At 40.7% G+C, this 16011-nt stretch overlaps 1 protein-coding gene across 7 annotated transcripts in view; it reads left to right on the top strand.

The window, feature by feature from the left end:
• The first annotated feature begins 7 nt into the window (after positions 1 to 7).
• CELF1 (CUGBP Elav-like family member 1) overlaps positions 8 to 16011 on the top strand; it is a 72912-nt gene continuing 56908 nt past the window's right edge. For 3 of the 7 annotated variants that reach the window (XM_069784621.1, XM_069784620.1, XM_069784614.1), the window contains exon 1: positions 8 to 177. The gene's annotated coding sequence lies outside the window, so the exon portion shown is untranslated. Of the gene's footprint in view, positions 178 to 12241; positions 12261 to 12519; positions 12607 to 16011 lie in introns of those variants that run through there. The other 4 variants (XM_069784619.1, XM_069784616.1, XM_069784617.1 and 1 more) reach the window with 3 other exon arrangements.

Below are 16011 nucleotides of genomic sequence, written 5' to 3'. Positions count from 1 at the left end.
CGCCGCCATCTTGCGGAGCCGGCCTGAAGCGGCGCAGGGAGCCGAGCGGGACGCGGGTGGATTCCCGGAGGCAGGTGAGGGCGGCGGCCGCCAGGAGGAGCTCGGGCCGGGCAGGACAGGGACGGCGCGGAGCGGAGCGGAGCCGAGCCCGCAGGGAGCGAGATCCGCCTAGCGCAGGTAACGGCTCTCCTCCGCCTTCCCCCCCCCCCCGCCATTCCCCCCGGCTCCCGCCGTCAGGCCACTCGTTCCGGGCCGCGGCGGCGGCCGCCTCGCTCCCGCCCGCCTGCCTCTTCCCCCTCACGGCGCGGAGGGGCCGAGGCCCGCGGGGAAGCCGCCGCCCTGTGTCCGCCACCACAGGGGCGGTGGCTGCCCCGCCGGGAACCCCCCTCCCCCCCCCAGGGGCCCGGAACCGGAGGCCGCCGGTCGTCGTATCTGATCCGAGCGCTGACAGCGCTTCGGGCGCCATTTGGGGAGGGGGGTGGCTGCGGCGGGCCCGGGGCGGCCCTTGGCGGCGGTGGGGGTGGAGCGGTTCCCCCGGGCTACGGTCGCCGTCAGCCTGGCGGGCTGGGCGGCTGAAGTGCCGCGGAACGTCCCGGGGGCTTATCCCAGGAACCTGGGGTGCGGTTACGTGTCGGGGGGGACACGGTAGGGGTTGTGTCTTTGGGACTGGTGAAACGTATGCTGGTATACGAGGGGGTAGAGGCAAGTCGGGTGTACGAGAAGCAGGGGAAGTGGAGTTCGGCACAGTGTGAGGGTTTGCAGTCTCGAGTGGGAGAAGGCGTGACAGACGCTACTGGAATGAAGTAGGAAGAGAGATGTAAAAACCAGGAGAGACTGAACGTGAAATGAATGATGAAAACGTCAAGAAGCGATAAAGGTTGATAACAAAATGAGATTTTTCACAGGACTGTTTATGAGTAGGAAGTTGAGAGGCAGCGTTATAATAAAGTGTGCAACCTTCACTCCTTTAAATTCCTGAGGAATTGTGGCCCAGACGTTTTCAACTTTTAGGCACAGGCATTCTCTTCTGCCAGAAGTTGTCAGGGAGGGTTTTTCAAATGTTGCAGCTTTATTGTATGTACTGCTTGAGTGTGATCATTGCGTGTGTTTCACCGGGAGCTCACTTGATTTAGAAGAATATTTGGTAGGGATTTATATCTTGAAGTACGCTTTGCTTCTGGTCTACAAGAGCTTGGACTTTCTGAGTATCTTGAATATATTTATTTCTTTATTTTCTTTTGTGTGTGTGTCTGTCTGTCCTTCCAGTCTTACTCTGTGTACTAGTGATCACAGTAATTGCTAAATTATCTCCTGGTGCTTTTTGCTGTCTTCTTTGTTGCTTTTCTATAGATTAGTTCATCAGATAGATTTTACTGCACTGACTTGGCATTGCATATCCGTAATAAACCTATCACATTTTTTTTCTTCCCCTCAGCTATGTTCTTGGGAGCTCTCCGTAATGTGAGATGCTGTGCCTCCTAGAGTTGTGTCTGGACCTGAGTCTTTAAGAGGCAGCCTTGTTGGAAATACTACTGCTGTGGTAGATGTTTAAAAATACTACTTACGCCTTTACACTGATAGGAAATGTTAAGGTGGGTGCAGTTTGCATCCTGCAACTTAATATGTGCAGTTGCATTCCTCCTCATGAAGAGTCCCCACGGCAGGAGCACAGTTCTTATATCTGCTCTGGGACATGGGTACAGATGTAGTCACGAGTAAAATCCCTAAATAGGGATTTTAAAATATGACGATGTAAAGGATTTTTTATTTTTTTTAAAGGTGCTTACTGTTCTCTTTCAGCCTGTGCTCACTTTCAAAATTATTGCTGATATTTATTCAGGGAAAGTACATGCTCTTTTGTGGAGTGTGTTCACCCTTTCTGAATGATCACTCTTGGATGGCTGTGTTTTTCCTTTCCCTGTCAAAGTTTCTAATGTTAATATTACAGAAAAATCAGTCCCAGATCCTACCTCCTTAGTTACATGCTTGCCCTTACATATCTGCTTCTTTTTTGTGTGTGAAACAAAATAATAGATGCGGGTTTAGGAAATTGTGTTTACAGGCAAAAGAAAGCAGGAGCACAGTGTCTGTGGAAAAGTAGACAATTGAAAAGTGACTGTTGTAAAATCATGAACACTAAACACGAAGATTTATGTGTTATGTAGTTTTGTTTTGAAAGTATATAGCTTACAATAATGAGAAGGACTTACCTGTCTTTCACAATGGGAGGTAAAGAACTTAACAATAGTACTGTGTACTTATTACTGTATTCACCTTTTTGCTAGTCCTTCAAAACTAGATGCACTTGTAAGATTATCATTACATGGTGGAGGGGAAGGTGTCTCTAACTTTTTCTTCTGCTGCGAGTAGGGATTCTGAAGATGCGCTGCCTGGCACTACTCCTCTAAAGGGAAAGGCAAGAAAGGTGGCTACGTCATAGATATGCAATAATTTTACATCTCGTCAATAATAAATCCATAATTTGCAAGATCCCTTGCAAGTAACCTTTACATCAATTGAAGAATCATTAGATGAAACAAATTATGGCACTTTGACATAAGAGAAATATTTATATCATTGTGTAACTTTTCTTTTGAAATTACTGCAAAAAATATTATGCTAAATTAGTTGAACTTCATAAAAGATAGATGTTTATGTGGTTCTTAAATATTTAGACTCGCATTGAGTTAAGTAAACAGTAAAAAACCCCTGTAATCCAGTCTCTAAGTGAACTTGGTAAGAAACTTTGTTATGAGCAGGTTGTTCCTTAACTATTTCTTGCATCTTTTCCTGAAATATGGTTATTATCAGTTACTATGTTTCTTAATTTCATCTGTTTGCCTTCTGGGTCTTCTGCTGCAACTCTCTTCAGAGGGCCTGCTCTAATTTTTTCTTCAGTGCTTTTTTTAGGCTAGGTGGGAAGTGATACAGATTCTCCTTGGTTTTGAGATTTTCTGACTCTAACTGTGGTATGTAAGAAGAACCCACTGTTCTGGCTGTTGAAATAGGGACTGTTGTTCAGCGATATGTCTGTGAAGCAGTCCAGTTTTCCAAGTCATAATGTGAGTTTTGCTACTGAAACAGCAGCAATAGTCCAGCAGGCTGAGGTTTATATTTCTGCATTCTTATTTATCATTCTTGCCGTGTCGTAAATGTTTTATTTCAATCTAGGCATGTTCAGTATTGCTTCTTGTCCTTTAGTTTACCATTCCCCAAGGCTATGTGCAGAGTTATTCACTGTGTTGGTAACTGCCTTCAGGCAAGAAAGTATCATTTTTATCCATTGATCGGTTATTGGGCAGGGGAAAAAAACAGTATAAATCAAAGCAGAGTAAAATACTTGAGGGTTTATTAGAATGGGAGTTGTAAATTGAGAAAAGTTATCTAGGCCCTCTAATGTGTGTCACAACACAGCACGGTATCTTGAGTTGAGATCCTGTTACAAGATTTCTTGAGGCAAGAGAGATTATCTTGATTGGAAAAAAAGTGACCAGTAGTTTTAATGCCCTTCTTCCTGTCATTAGAGATGCCTGTGTTATATGAAAAAAATGCAAGGTAGCACCTTTTCTGCTGATGCTGTCTACGCCTATTTTAGATTGTCCTGCCAAGACACTTTGTGTTTGGGGCATAACAGTGAAAAGAGAGCACTTTAGTATTCACATTTTCAAGAGGAGATTTCCCAAATGTCAACTGAACATCATCTTGTTTGCACCTGATGCAAGATTCAAGCATGTAAAGCTAAAATATATACTAGGTCAAAGCAGGAAATTTGGACAGAGCAAGGGAGAAAATTTAATGCTTTAAAGCTTCAGTGCAAATTAGCCTGCACGTGCTTTGCTGTAAGGATGAATAGCTCACAAGTCTGAATTGTGATAGACAGAGCAGGCTTATTTGTTTGACAGCAGTATAGTATGGCACAGTCATCATCCCAGGTAAAGGAAGTCGTCTTTCTGACATCTTGAGTAGCATGAAACTTCCAGCCATCTTAGGTCTGTGCATTTTGAAAGAAAAGGCATTGTTGCTAACTGAATTTAGGATGAACAGTGAGCAAGTAGATAGCTGAACAAAAGTCTTCAGTAGTTTTCAACTCTTAGCGAAAAATTTCAGTTTAGGTGATACAGTTTGTGGCACAGGTATATGTGTGTGGAAGCTTTATGCCAGAAGTGGAATCATTGTCCATAAGCTGTCTTCCCTGTCCTGTGTATGCATATTATCCTTCTGTCTTCGGTGTTCTGACTTAATATATCATGGTCTGTTTTTTTTGTTTTGTTTTTAGAAAAGATATGCTGGTTTACTAGCTGCTCTGTTAGACACAGAGTACTAGCTGCAAACTGACAAAGTGCAAGTTTTGGTAATGAGTCTGTACTGATTTTAGAGTAGATTTATAACTGATCTAATGGCTTGGCTTGCAGTGGTAAAGTTCCAGGTAGACTAAGATTATATAAACTGGTCTTTAAATTATATCTCTCGGATTTTTACATTGGTTTAACTAAATTACTTGTAAATATAACTTGGAATAACTGGCTTGGGTATGGCTGAAATTCATGCAAATGAGCAGGCACTTTGGGTTCTTTGTCCTTTTCAGCAGCACACCTCAAGGAGATCTTGAATGAGCATGTGGATAACAGGATGAGTGTTCCTCGAGTATCCATTGTCATGCTGATATGATATCTGGCAGGCTTTCCTTTGCAGACAAATTTTTTTTTTATGGTTGCGTGTGTTCTCTCAACTGAATTCTCTCCCAATTCTTATAAGAACTCAAGTGAAGTTCTGTGATGTCTTATATTGTTTTCACTTGAAATTAATTAGAGTTTTTCAAGACCTTGGCTGCTTTTTACCTCCATCAAAATTGCTCTTTCTGGTAGCTTTCATTTTTATCTGCAGGCTGTTTTCATACTGCACCTTTCACAAAAATAATATAGTTCTTATCCACTAGATTTCAGTATTTCACATGTCAAAGTAAAACTATTGTTCTTCAAACATCTTATCATTTAGAATTTAGATTTTCACTGAATCCATTAATATTCTGTGCTATTTTTGCCCTAAACTATGCAGTTTAAAAGATATTCCAACATATGCACGCTATCCACAAATCCTTCAGCATCTGTTGGAAAGGGAATGTTCATGTCTTTTTTTTTTTTTTTTTTTTTTCCAAAGCAGAGGATTTGGTTATATATGAAGTCTGTAATTTGAATGAAGTATTTAGCAGACAATGTCCAAGTCTACAGGCAAAAATGACAGCATTTTTCTTAATTTACTATATGTAGAGATTCGCAGGATGGACACCAGGCATCTTAATATCTCTGCAAAGTCTTACAAGATACGGCTTTGATAAATGATCCTTCAGAAGGCAATGAAATATTGGTCTCTCAGGAAGAGAGAATATATTTTGAATGTCACATCTAGCTCTTGCATTTCCTGTAGGCACATCACAGTGTAAAAGTAATTCTTCTCTCATTTATAGTCTTAGATTCCTAAGCAGAGCACCATCTCAAAATCTTTTTACCAGCTCACCTGTGCCTCCTTGTTATTTGCCTTCCAAAAATTCCCATTTTCCATTTTAACTTATAATTTAAAAAAACATACATCTTGGTGACAGGTCAACTTAGTGAAGAATTGTATTTCTTCTGGTTCTTTTTGTCTTGCCCATCATTGTGTTATGACTGTACAATGTCTAGCACAATTTGAGTGAAACAGTAAAGGTTCCTTGCACAGTCGTAAATGACATTAGAAGTGATATTGCCGTTGAAAATTATCAATATGCAAAATCTTTGGGGAGAAAAAGGGTTGTATATTTACTTCTCTAAAGCAGTTTTGATTGCTCAGAAATCTGTGGTCATATGCTTGGTGACTTAGGAAAAGAAAAGTGAGAATATTCTGATATTTATGGAGTAAAGCCACCCATATTACATTTTGGATTGTGCATTCAGTGCCAGAATTTGATCACTAACAGAGACTGGCTGTAGGTGGTACTGTCTGTATTTCACAGTGTGGAAGCTGCTATGACACATCAGAATCGATGCAGAAATTGCTCTAGAATTTCTTTGGGGTTTATAGTATTTTTCATTTAATTCAAGATTAAGTTTAATAGGCATTTCATAACTGCTTTCAGGGGAGCAGGACTAGGACACATATTCATGGTCCTTTTTTGTGAGGAAAATAATTCAGGATATGCTTAGGCATACAGCTAATTCTGAGTATGCTAGTGTCTTCCTGAATTTGCAGGGAGCCTAAACCATTATCTCAGTCATGAGAAATTTGAAAAATATTGAGATTGTTTGTCTAAATACCAGCACTTTTATATCTACTTGCAAGTCACGTTACAGAACTACCTGACTAGTGCACTTCTCAGAGTTCTGAGTTGGTTAGTACATTTCTGATATAGCTGATAGTTGCAACTTCCACTTAATTGTACGAGAGAACTTTTCTGGTAACTTCTGTAAGATAGTTTTGTATCACCACATAAATGTGGGATACGCTAAGTATAAGAAGCAGGCAGCAGCATCGGATAATAAATATCTCTTACAAAAAATTATGCTTTTGTATGTAAATGAAACTGCTTTCGAGTTTGCAGACTGTCATATCTGTGTACTAAAAAAATCAGGGACTATGCCACTTTTTTTTTTTTTTTTAATACCTAGGGACTTGTGGTTTTAGTTACACTAATTTTGTGCTCGCTCTTTGCCAGAACATGAAAAGGGGGGCGGGGTGAAGGGAGAGGAGGGGATGCTGCATAGAAGTGGATTTCTTCTGTTTTCAAGAAGAATGCATAGAAAAATATTTGGGTTTTGTTTAAACACTGGCAAAAACGACTACTGGGAAAGCAGACGCGATATGGCAGGTCACCATAGTAGTTGGTGTCAACCAATGGGAAAGGTCATGCTTACTGGTTGTCGTGGTTTAACCCTAGCCAGCAGCTAAGCACCACGCAGCTGCTGACTCACTCCCCCACCACCCAGTGGGATGGGGGAGAGAATTGGGGGGGGGGGGAGTAAAACTCATGGATTGAGATAAGAACGGTTTAATAGAACAGTAAGGAAGAAACTAATAATGATAATAATAACAATAGAATAATAATAATAATTTTAAAAGGATTGGAATATACAAAACAAGTGATGCACAATGCAATTGCTCACCAGTCACCAACCAATGCCCAGTTAGTTCCCAAGTGGCGATTCCCCCCAGCCTCACTCCCCCCAGTTTATTTACTAGACATGACGTCACATGGTATGGAATACCCCTTTGGCCAGTTGGTTCAGCTGTCCTGGCTGTGTCCCCTCCCAGCTTCTTGTGCCCCTCCAGCCTTCTTGCTGGCTGGGCATGAGAAGCTGAAAAACCCTTGACTTTCGACTAAAAATTACTTAGCAACAACTGAAAACATCAGTGTGTTATCAACATTCTTCTCATACTGAACCCAAAACATAACACTATACCAGCTACTAGGAAGACAGTTAACTCTATCCCAGCTGAAACTAGGACACTGGTTTAGGGAAATATTTTTTAAAAGGGAGAGGGTTTAAAAAGATGGCTATAATTCAGTTTGTGGGGGGACGGGAAGGTCAAACCAAGAGCTTAGTATGTGGATGTGTGCGTCCAAAAGCAACAAGGAAGACCTGACCAGTTCAGTAGTTCTTGAAATGCTGGTGTATGTGGGGATTCCCTGGAAGGGAGATTTTTGTCTTGTGAGTTGCTGCCCAGATTCTGTTGGATGAAGAGTGTTGGACATTTCTGCATTATTAAGGTGGGCTCAAGCAAAATTAACTTGGAACCAATTTCAAAACACTAACTCCTTTTAAGTTTGTACACTCTAATTCTTTTCTTCCCCTGTGCAGTGTGACAGTGAATGAGGATGTGCATGTGTAAAGGAACTTGTCTTAGCAATGGTCTCTTTCAGAGACCATGTATGGGTAAAGCAGTTTGGCTGGTTCAGCTCTCTGCTCCTCCCTCTCAGAGAGCTGAGCAGAATCCCTTCTGCTGAAACGGTTGTTCCACTTTCTGCTTTCTATATTTGTACAGCAGCAGCACACTAGCTAACTAGGCAGTGTGGCTGGCCTTGTGTGCCTTCGGCATTTGCTGAGCAGAATTGAGAGCCAGGTCTTACAGTCAGTCTCTGTTGTTAGGTCCGTCTGTATGTCTGTCTGCGTCTCTGGGGAGGACTGGCGTTCCAAGTGAAAGGTGATCTGTTTGTGGATGTTTTCTTTTTTTGTAAAATGCAGTTCATCCAAGTTGGGAGTCTAGGGACCGGGAGTGGAGGAGGGAAGGCAGTTGTCTTGCAGGGAGAGTATGTAGTGGGTGGCAGTGGCATCAGAAAGATACAGCTTTAACCTCCAAAAGAGCTGCTGTCTTCTGGGATGAGGATTTTAATGTCCCTGCCTGCTTTGGGGAGTGATTAACCAGGGCCTGTATCTTCCCATGTAAGGTCTGTTGTCACTGTCTGCCATGAAGATTAATGAAAGCTAGATCCTGTCCTGGAAGAACTGAGTGCTGTCTTTGCTTGTTATGGGCAAGGGGGATTAATGAGGAGCTAGACCCTGGCCAGCCTAGTTTGGAATAAGGAGTTGGTGCTGAGGAATGGGGTTGTAGGAAATACCTTGTTAGGAAGAGCTGGAAACTTTTAACTACAACTTCCCTGGCTGTGCGTTTGCATAAACTTTGTATTAAGGCCCCGCAAACATCAGGATGACTATTTGCTTTTCTTTAGTAGATCAGGTGAACAAACAGTGCAACAAGTCTGTTAGCTGCTGACACTGTAGTAAACTGTTGATATGATGTTCTTTGAGTAGCAGAAAGGTGCTCAAAACAGTGGCAGCAACTGGATCCACCATTAACTTTGGCAATAAATTTTTTGAGGGGGAGAAAGAGGGGAAATAGGCTATATGGTACTTTTTCTGTCTTTTAGGGGATGCTGTCCACTTACAAATTCTGCTGCCTTTTGAATATCTGTGCAAATAGGCATCCGGCCTTTTGTTTCTGGAATTTAAGCGAGGAAAACATTTTCACTTGTGAAACAGAAGGTAGCATCTTGCTAAAATCATTCTTGAGGACCACGTTCCATAAACTCGGCCTGAATTATTTTTCTTTCCTACAACTGCAGCGTCTTCAGTGTCTTTCCTCTTGAGAAAGCTATGGGTATTTCGAACTTGGAAGAAGCAAATTTTGGAGGCAAATTGAGGGATCTCAGCTGCGTGGCAATGTCCAAGTTGCACTGTATCTGCAGGCAGGGAACTGTGATTGATGTGTGACAGAGGGTCATCTCATTCTTGAACTGCTTGAACTCAAGCAACTTTGTTGTGTGGCTGTTTTCTCATCATTCTTTGTTTAACAAGGACACACCACAGTAGTTGTTCCATCTTCTTCATCTGGAAAACCTATGGAATTCATTGTGAATATGCAGCTTCTGGGACATTAAGCTACTTAAGTGGCCTGTACGTTTCCCAATTCTCACATCCTCTTAAAGCCTTCTGCCTTTCTTTCTTCCCACTTTTCTGCTTCCTGACTTGCCAGTTGACATCCTTTTGTTTATACTAGCCAGAGCGAAGTGGCAAAAACATGATCTAAACTGTTTCCGCATTTACAACACCAGTTAAAAGCAAATCCTGGTACTGCTTGATGCCAGTGATTGGGCTTGTACAATTCCTCTGAAGTGTTTTCTGGTAGCATACTTAATTTTTGCTTGTAGTCTTGTAGCAGGAATATGATTAGGCAGTTTCAAAGACCTCTTGGAAGTACACTATTGCATGTTCAAAAAATATTGTTTGTCCATTCTTTGAAAGATGTCATGGTAAATGGGTAGAACACTGAAGAAATCTGTGTTCACCAAGTGCACTGTGTAGATGAGAGATAAAGCCAGGCTGTAAAATGGCACTAGGGGTTTTAAATCTTCCATTTTGTAAGAATCTTCCTAAGGGCAATATGTAAGGAAGTGACATTGTTCAGAGCTAAGCTAAGCTGTTTCATCAAGGTTGGAGGCAAGTGAGAAATTAACTTCAGTCTGACATCCTTTTGAAGGTCGTGAAATTCTACAGGAAGGGGTAACTTTTTGTTTTCTTCTTACCTTACTGCTTACTGCTTTTATTCTTTATGAAAAGAATTCTTTTTTTTTTTATGTCATAGCCATGCAATTGAATAATAGAGTTGGGTTAAGAGTGGACATGTGGGAAGATTACAGGAATTCGGAATTAAGTTCAGTGTTCATCTGAAGTTAGTTAAACTTATAACTGCTGTTGAAAAGTTATTAAAGGTATTAAACTCCAGGAAGAATAAGTGAAAAGTGAAAGTTGAAAAAAATTTACTTGTGATTTTTAAAAAGCTGAATCATGTAGTTTAATCAAGGATAGGGAGTGACATGTCTTTAAATACTGGAGGCAGTCCACTGACAAAGAATTGGGGCAGTAAAGGCAGTTATATGGAAGAACATGCATACACTTCTTACAAGTATAGTGTTTTCTTAACAGAAGTAGTGAAAGCTTTATCACTTGAGGCTTTTAAAAAGGATTAATCAGTAGAGACTTAATTGTGTGAAATTCTGTACCTAAGTCTGATTATGTAGTTCCATGAGTAATTTGAATGAGCATGTGCCAGTATTGCTCTGAAAGAGGCTTGTTCCATCTTTCATGCATTTCCCCTTTCCTTTGTGCTGCCAAGAGCATCTTTGTCTTTGTGCAGTGAATTGAACTGGGAAACATGTCCGGGTTAAAACTATTATTTTCCTCTTGTTGGTAGGCTGGATCACACCTGGATCATGTTCTTTCTCAGGCTTGTTATACAGAGGTGGGGGTGAATAGCTTGGTGAGGAAAGAGTTGTGCTCTATTCTTTTGGCAAGAGCATTGGCTTAAACTGGATCTACAGTAAGAATATCTTGATCTATTCCTTTGTATTTCTGCCCCACTTCTATCTAGTCTTCATGGAGAGCTTATATCCAGTCTTCTCTAGTAATATAACCCCCAAAAATGAAGTAAGAATTGTTTGCATGTGTTACCTGCTGTGGCATGTATCATTTGGTTCTAGACAGGGAGGTACTAAATGTTGTCATAACATATTTCTTTATGAATGCAGTATTTGATACATGCTGTGTTTGAAGCTGCTGTACAGAGATGTGTGCTGTTCATTTAGGAAGAAACTGGTGATGATCCTCCCTGATGTGAGGACAGAGAGAAGATAATGTGCATGTAGACTGTTACATGTGAGGGCTTGATTCAGGAAGTGGTAAGGTACCTCCAGAATCTAGCTATGAGGTATAGAAACCCTGATAATCCAGCAAGATATATAAGAGGATTTTGTGTCTATTTTGAGTCCTCGTGCAGCAAAAACTGTATTTATAGCACTTGGTTTTGTCATAAAGTTTCTGGAGTTTCCTCCTGCTAGCAGTGGAAACCAGCTGATGTCATCCTGTGCCTTCCAGGAAAAGTGAATGGAAAGAATTGATGGAGAAGTGTGTAAGTGAAGAACGTCTGAAAATACGTGCATAAAACTACAAGCAAGTACTGAGTCTCTCTAGTTCTTGGCTAAGTGCGTTGACACTCTTGATCCTTCTCGCCCTTCTCCCCCCACCTAGCTAAAGTCTAAGATTGGGCAACATATCCAGCCTTGTACAGCAGGGAGGATTTCTGAGGCCTTGGGAGGCAGGAGGAGCAAGTGAAGCTGTGCTGGCACAAGAGTCAGTGAGCATTAATCATCACAGGCGAGCAGCCTGGAGAGGGTGTTTCAGGGTCACAAAATGGGCCATGAGGGTAGTTTGTGGAGTAAAAGGTTGCAGATATTGGTAGGAAAGACATTCTCTTAGTCATCTTTAGATGTTCATAACTAAGAATGAAAGTTAGGCTTCTTCAGAGAGAAAAGTTCATCTTAAGTGTGATGTTACATTTGTGAATGGTATTCAGACAAAAATAATGCTTCAAGGTGCTGCATGTGTTTATGCATTGGTCTGTTTTCAGTAGGTATTAGGTTGTAAATTAATGCAGAATTTTTTTCTTTTTTTTTCTGTATTATTTACAGTGGTTTGTATGCTTCAGGTACTATATAAAAATATTGAAGAGGGGAGTAAATATTGCAGAAAAGAAACCAAAGTATATACAAATGGTGCTGCAAATGATGACAAATGAGAAATGAGAGAGCTTGAGGAGAAGCTTAGGAAGGCTGCTTTGCAGTAAAATGGTTAGATTTTTATGTCATTTGGGCTTTTGAACAAAAGTCAGGACATTCCTAAGTTCACGTTTCCACAGCAACGCCAGTGTTTGCCTCTGATGAAGAAAAAGAAATAGTAAGAAATATTTTTTTAAAGCTTCAGCTCTACACACCCAATATTAAATCTCTTGAAGTGTTAATGAAAATTACTTGCTGTTGAAAGTGATTTGAATCAATATTCATTCCTTAAAATAGAGCATTGACTCCAATTCTTTGCAGATATAAATGAGTGTAATTTGAGATTTGTATCCATTTACTTCTGCAAAGGATTTGACCGTGTGCCTATTACAAAAAAAAAAAAATAATTGAGCATATTTTTACTCTTTGGTTTGCAGGCGTGGCAATGGCAGATTCTGCACGGTAGAGTTCATGGCAAGTATTTGTCTAATATAAGACAAGCAAGAGACACATACAAGTTTAAGGTAAATCAGTCTTTCTTAGTCATGCTTCTTTGAAATAAAATATAAATGTTTCTACTTAAACATTTTGCAAATACAGAATTTCAGGCCTACTCAGAATTTGTATCCAGTTCAATTCTGATCTTTCAAAATTGGGACACCTCAAAATTATTTTCCCTCCGAAGCTGGCAGTAGATGCTGGAAATGGTCATATGCACTGTGTCCTCTTTTAGTAATTTAGGTGTAATAGTACAGAATAGTGATTGCATTTGAGGATCTTTGTGGGGAGACCTGCAGTACATCTTTATTCTCTCTTTGGATTTGAATCTATTCTCTTTTGTGCAATCGAAAGAAGTGTGCAAGTACCTTGATATCATTATAAAATTATTTTAACACAGAGCTATGCAAACTGTGTCTGTGTCGTGGTTTAACCCCAGCCAGCAACTAAGCACCACGCAGCCGCTCACTCACTCCCCCCCCATCCAGTGGGATGGGGGAGAAAATCAGGAGAAGAAGTAAAACTCCTGGGTTGAGATAAGAACGGTTTAATAGAACAGAAAAGAAGAGACTAATAATGATAATGATAACACTAATAAAATGACAACAGTAGTAATAAAAGGATTGAAATGTACAAATGATGCACAGGGCAATCACTCACCACCCGCCGACCGACACCCAGCCAGTCCCCAAGCGGCGAAAACCCCGCCCCCCCCTTCCCAGTTCCTAAACTAGATGGGACGTCACATGGTATGGAATACACTGTTGGCCAGTTTGGGTCAGGTGCCCTGGCTGGGCATGGGAAGCTGAAAAATCCTTGACTGTAGTCTAAACACTACTGAGCAACAACTGAAAACATCAGTGTTATCAACATTCTTCACATACTGAACTCAAAACATAGCACTGTACCAGCTACTAGGAAGACAGCTAACTACATCCCAGATGAAACCAGGACAGTCTGTCTAAACACTGCACGGGGATGATTTTCTCACTGAAATTTTATTATCTTGCCTTTAGGGGTAGGTAAGTGAAAGTGTTAGTATTTGAATCTAGCGGCCGAGATGGATGAGGTTGTTAAAGTTCAGCTAGTGTTGTTGCTTCTAGGAGTAGGCTTAGTGGTTAAACTGAGAATACTGTTTCTGTTTGCTACACCTCAGTCTTTTCCCCAAAAGAAGTTATAAAACTCTGTGCTACATCTGATAGGTCTTCCTGTGGCGTGTACAGTATCCAAAAAGCAAAACATGAATGCGTGTTTTCTGAATATTTTGGATCCTCATTCAAAAAGTAAATAAAATATTGTGTGGGTGTGTGTACCTTCTGTATTTGCAACTCTGGAGGTATTTTGAGAGTCCCTTAATGCCATGATCTGGAAGGATATAGCAGGCTTAAATCTTTTGTTGGTGAGATTCTTTGTTTTTTATTAACAGGCAAATGTTTTGTGGAAACTTTTTTTTTTATGAGATTATTTACTAGGTTTTCAGCTGAGATGCACTTTTAACAATGTGATGATACTCTGTGACTCGTGTTGAATACATTCTGTCACTAGTTCTCAAAATACCTTTTCACAAAGAAAACAAATAAGATGATAATACTGTACAAATGGAAACTCTTAGTACCATAAAGTGACTTGTCCAATGCTATTCAGTCCTGTAGCTAGTAACAGAACTCATGTCTTCTAAGTTCCTGTCTCATGTTTTCAGCAGTAGACCATAGGATTGTTTTGCATTCTCAAAGTGTGTCTCTTGACACTTTCATTATGGGTTGTAAGACTAATGATCAACCTTGGGAATGTTTAAGCTGTAATTGCTTACTGGGCCTGGAACAGACATTGCAGATATGGTCTACATCCCAAATGTTAAGTATTTTATGATGGTCTCATTACAGTAACTCAAAGCATGGCATTTAAAATGTTCCCTTCCCCCCCCCCCCCCCCCCCTTTTTTTTTTTCCTTAATCTGCAGTGGTCCGAAAATGCGCACCTCTTCTATTCTTCATTCTGTTCTTCCTGTTATATCTTAAGTTGAACAAACTTATATCATGATAGTTGAACATGCTGTTGTGAGTAATTTAACTGGTCTACTTACTAACTGTACAGATTGTCTGCTAACCTGTACGCACATTAGTACTTGTGCTGGTGACACTGAAGAAAACAGTGTTAGATGGCCCTGTCTGCAAAAATAAAGTGAGCAGGCACAGTGACTAGGAGCTGTTGGCTTACACTGAGCAAGTAGCTTTTGGTGCTGAGAGGTTTGGGTGGTGTAGATAGCAGTAGAATGGCATTTCTCAGATAAGAAAGTATGGCTGCTTCCTTCATAAGGTTTTGGCACTGTAGGAGCCTCTCATTGCTATCTCTGTTGTCTTGCTGTCTCATTAGTAAAGTTTACTAGAAAGTGACACACTTTCTGTGGGTTGTGACCTAAGCTGTACAGTAATTGATACTTAATCTGGTTTGTATAGGCCTCTGTATTCGTAATCTGATTTATCTAGTGCACTTGCTCCTTCGCTCTCTGATGCATCGTTATCTCCCTCCTGCGCTTCCTCCAGAGAAATAGTTATTTCTATATTTCCAGATTTTTACTTTGGCCATATTGGTACTTGAAAGTATGTAAATCCGCAGTGAGTTCAGACTGAATGTTGATTTATGTCAGAGAGAGACCGTTGATGCCAGGATGTATCTGAGGTTGAGCTATGTGGTCTGGTTTATCTGTTAGCCTCCTTAATTGTCAGTGATAATCTTGACATCCCACAAACATTAATTCCTGGAAAATGTAATGAGAAATCAGAACTAACTGGTCTAGACAAGTGCTGACTGTGACAGTAACTTCATTGATCAGAATCCATTAAATGATCTGGTATTCTCTTACAGATGGTCCTAAGTGCTGGTGAGACTGAAGTTTTGCAACTGAGTATCAAAGCAGTATCACTGGATTTATTGGGCTTATATGCATTGTCTAGTAGTTAGTGGTTAGAGCCACTTGTTTTCATTACCAGCTGCAGTTCTATTTATATTATATTGCATACCAGAAGTTAAAACTGTTTGTTTATCAGCAAGAGTGTATTTTGTCACTCTTAGATCTGGCAGGGCTAAGTGTTAAATCTAAATGTTAAACCTTCATTTTTCTATGTGTAATTGTCAGGTGCTGTCATGGTTCCTCCCAGCTTTCTACAGAAGAAGTTGGAAGTGACATTTGTACTCACTGTGCTGGACTTTAGTCAGGGGGGCAACTTCAGGAGAAATCTTCTTTGCAAAAGCTGTGATGAGATGTCCCAATTTACACCTGTTAATTGTTTTGCTGTCCCCACTAAGAACCTACACTGATGCAACTATGAAAACAGTTCACTATCAGTGTCTAACGTTGGGCTGGGGTGAATCTGCAGTTTGCACAAGAGCTTACTGCCATGTCAGTTAATTACAGTAATTGCTATGCTACAC

The sequence above is a fragment of the Haliaeetus albicilla genome, chromosome 5 (genome assembly GCF_947461875.1).
Source record: "Haliaeetus albicilla chromosome 5, bHalAlb1.1, whole genome shotgun sequence".
Classification (NCBI taxonomy): domain Eukaryota; kingdom Metazoa; phylum Chordata; class Aves; order Accipitriformes; family Accipitridae; genus Haliaeetus; species Haliaeetus albicilla.
The sequence above is the reverse complement of the archived record's forward strand: the minus strand, read 5'-3'. Positions and strand labels throughout refer to the sequence as shown.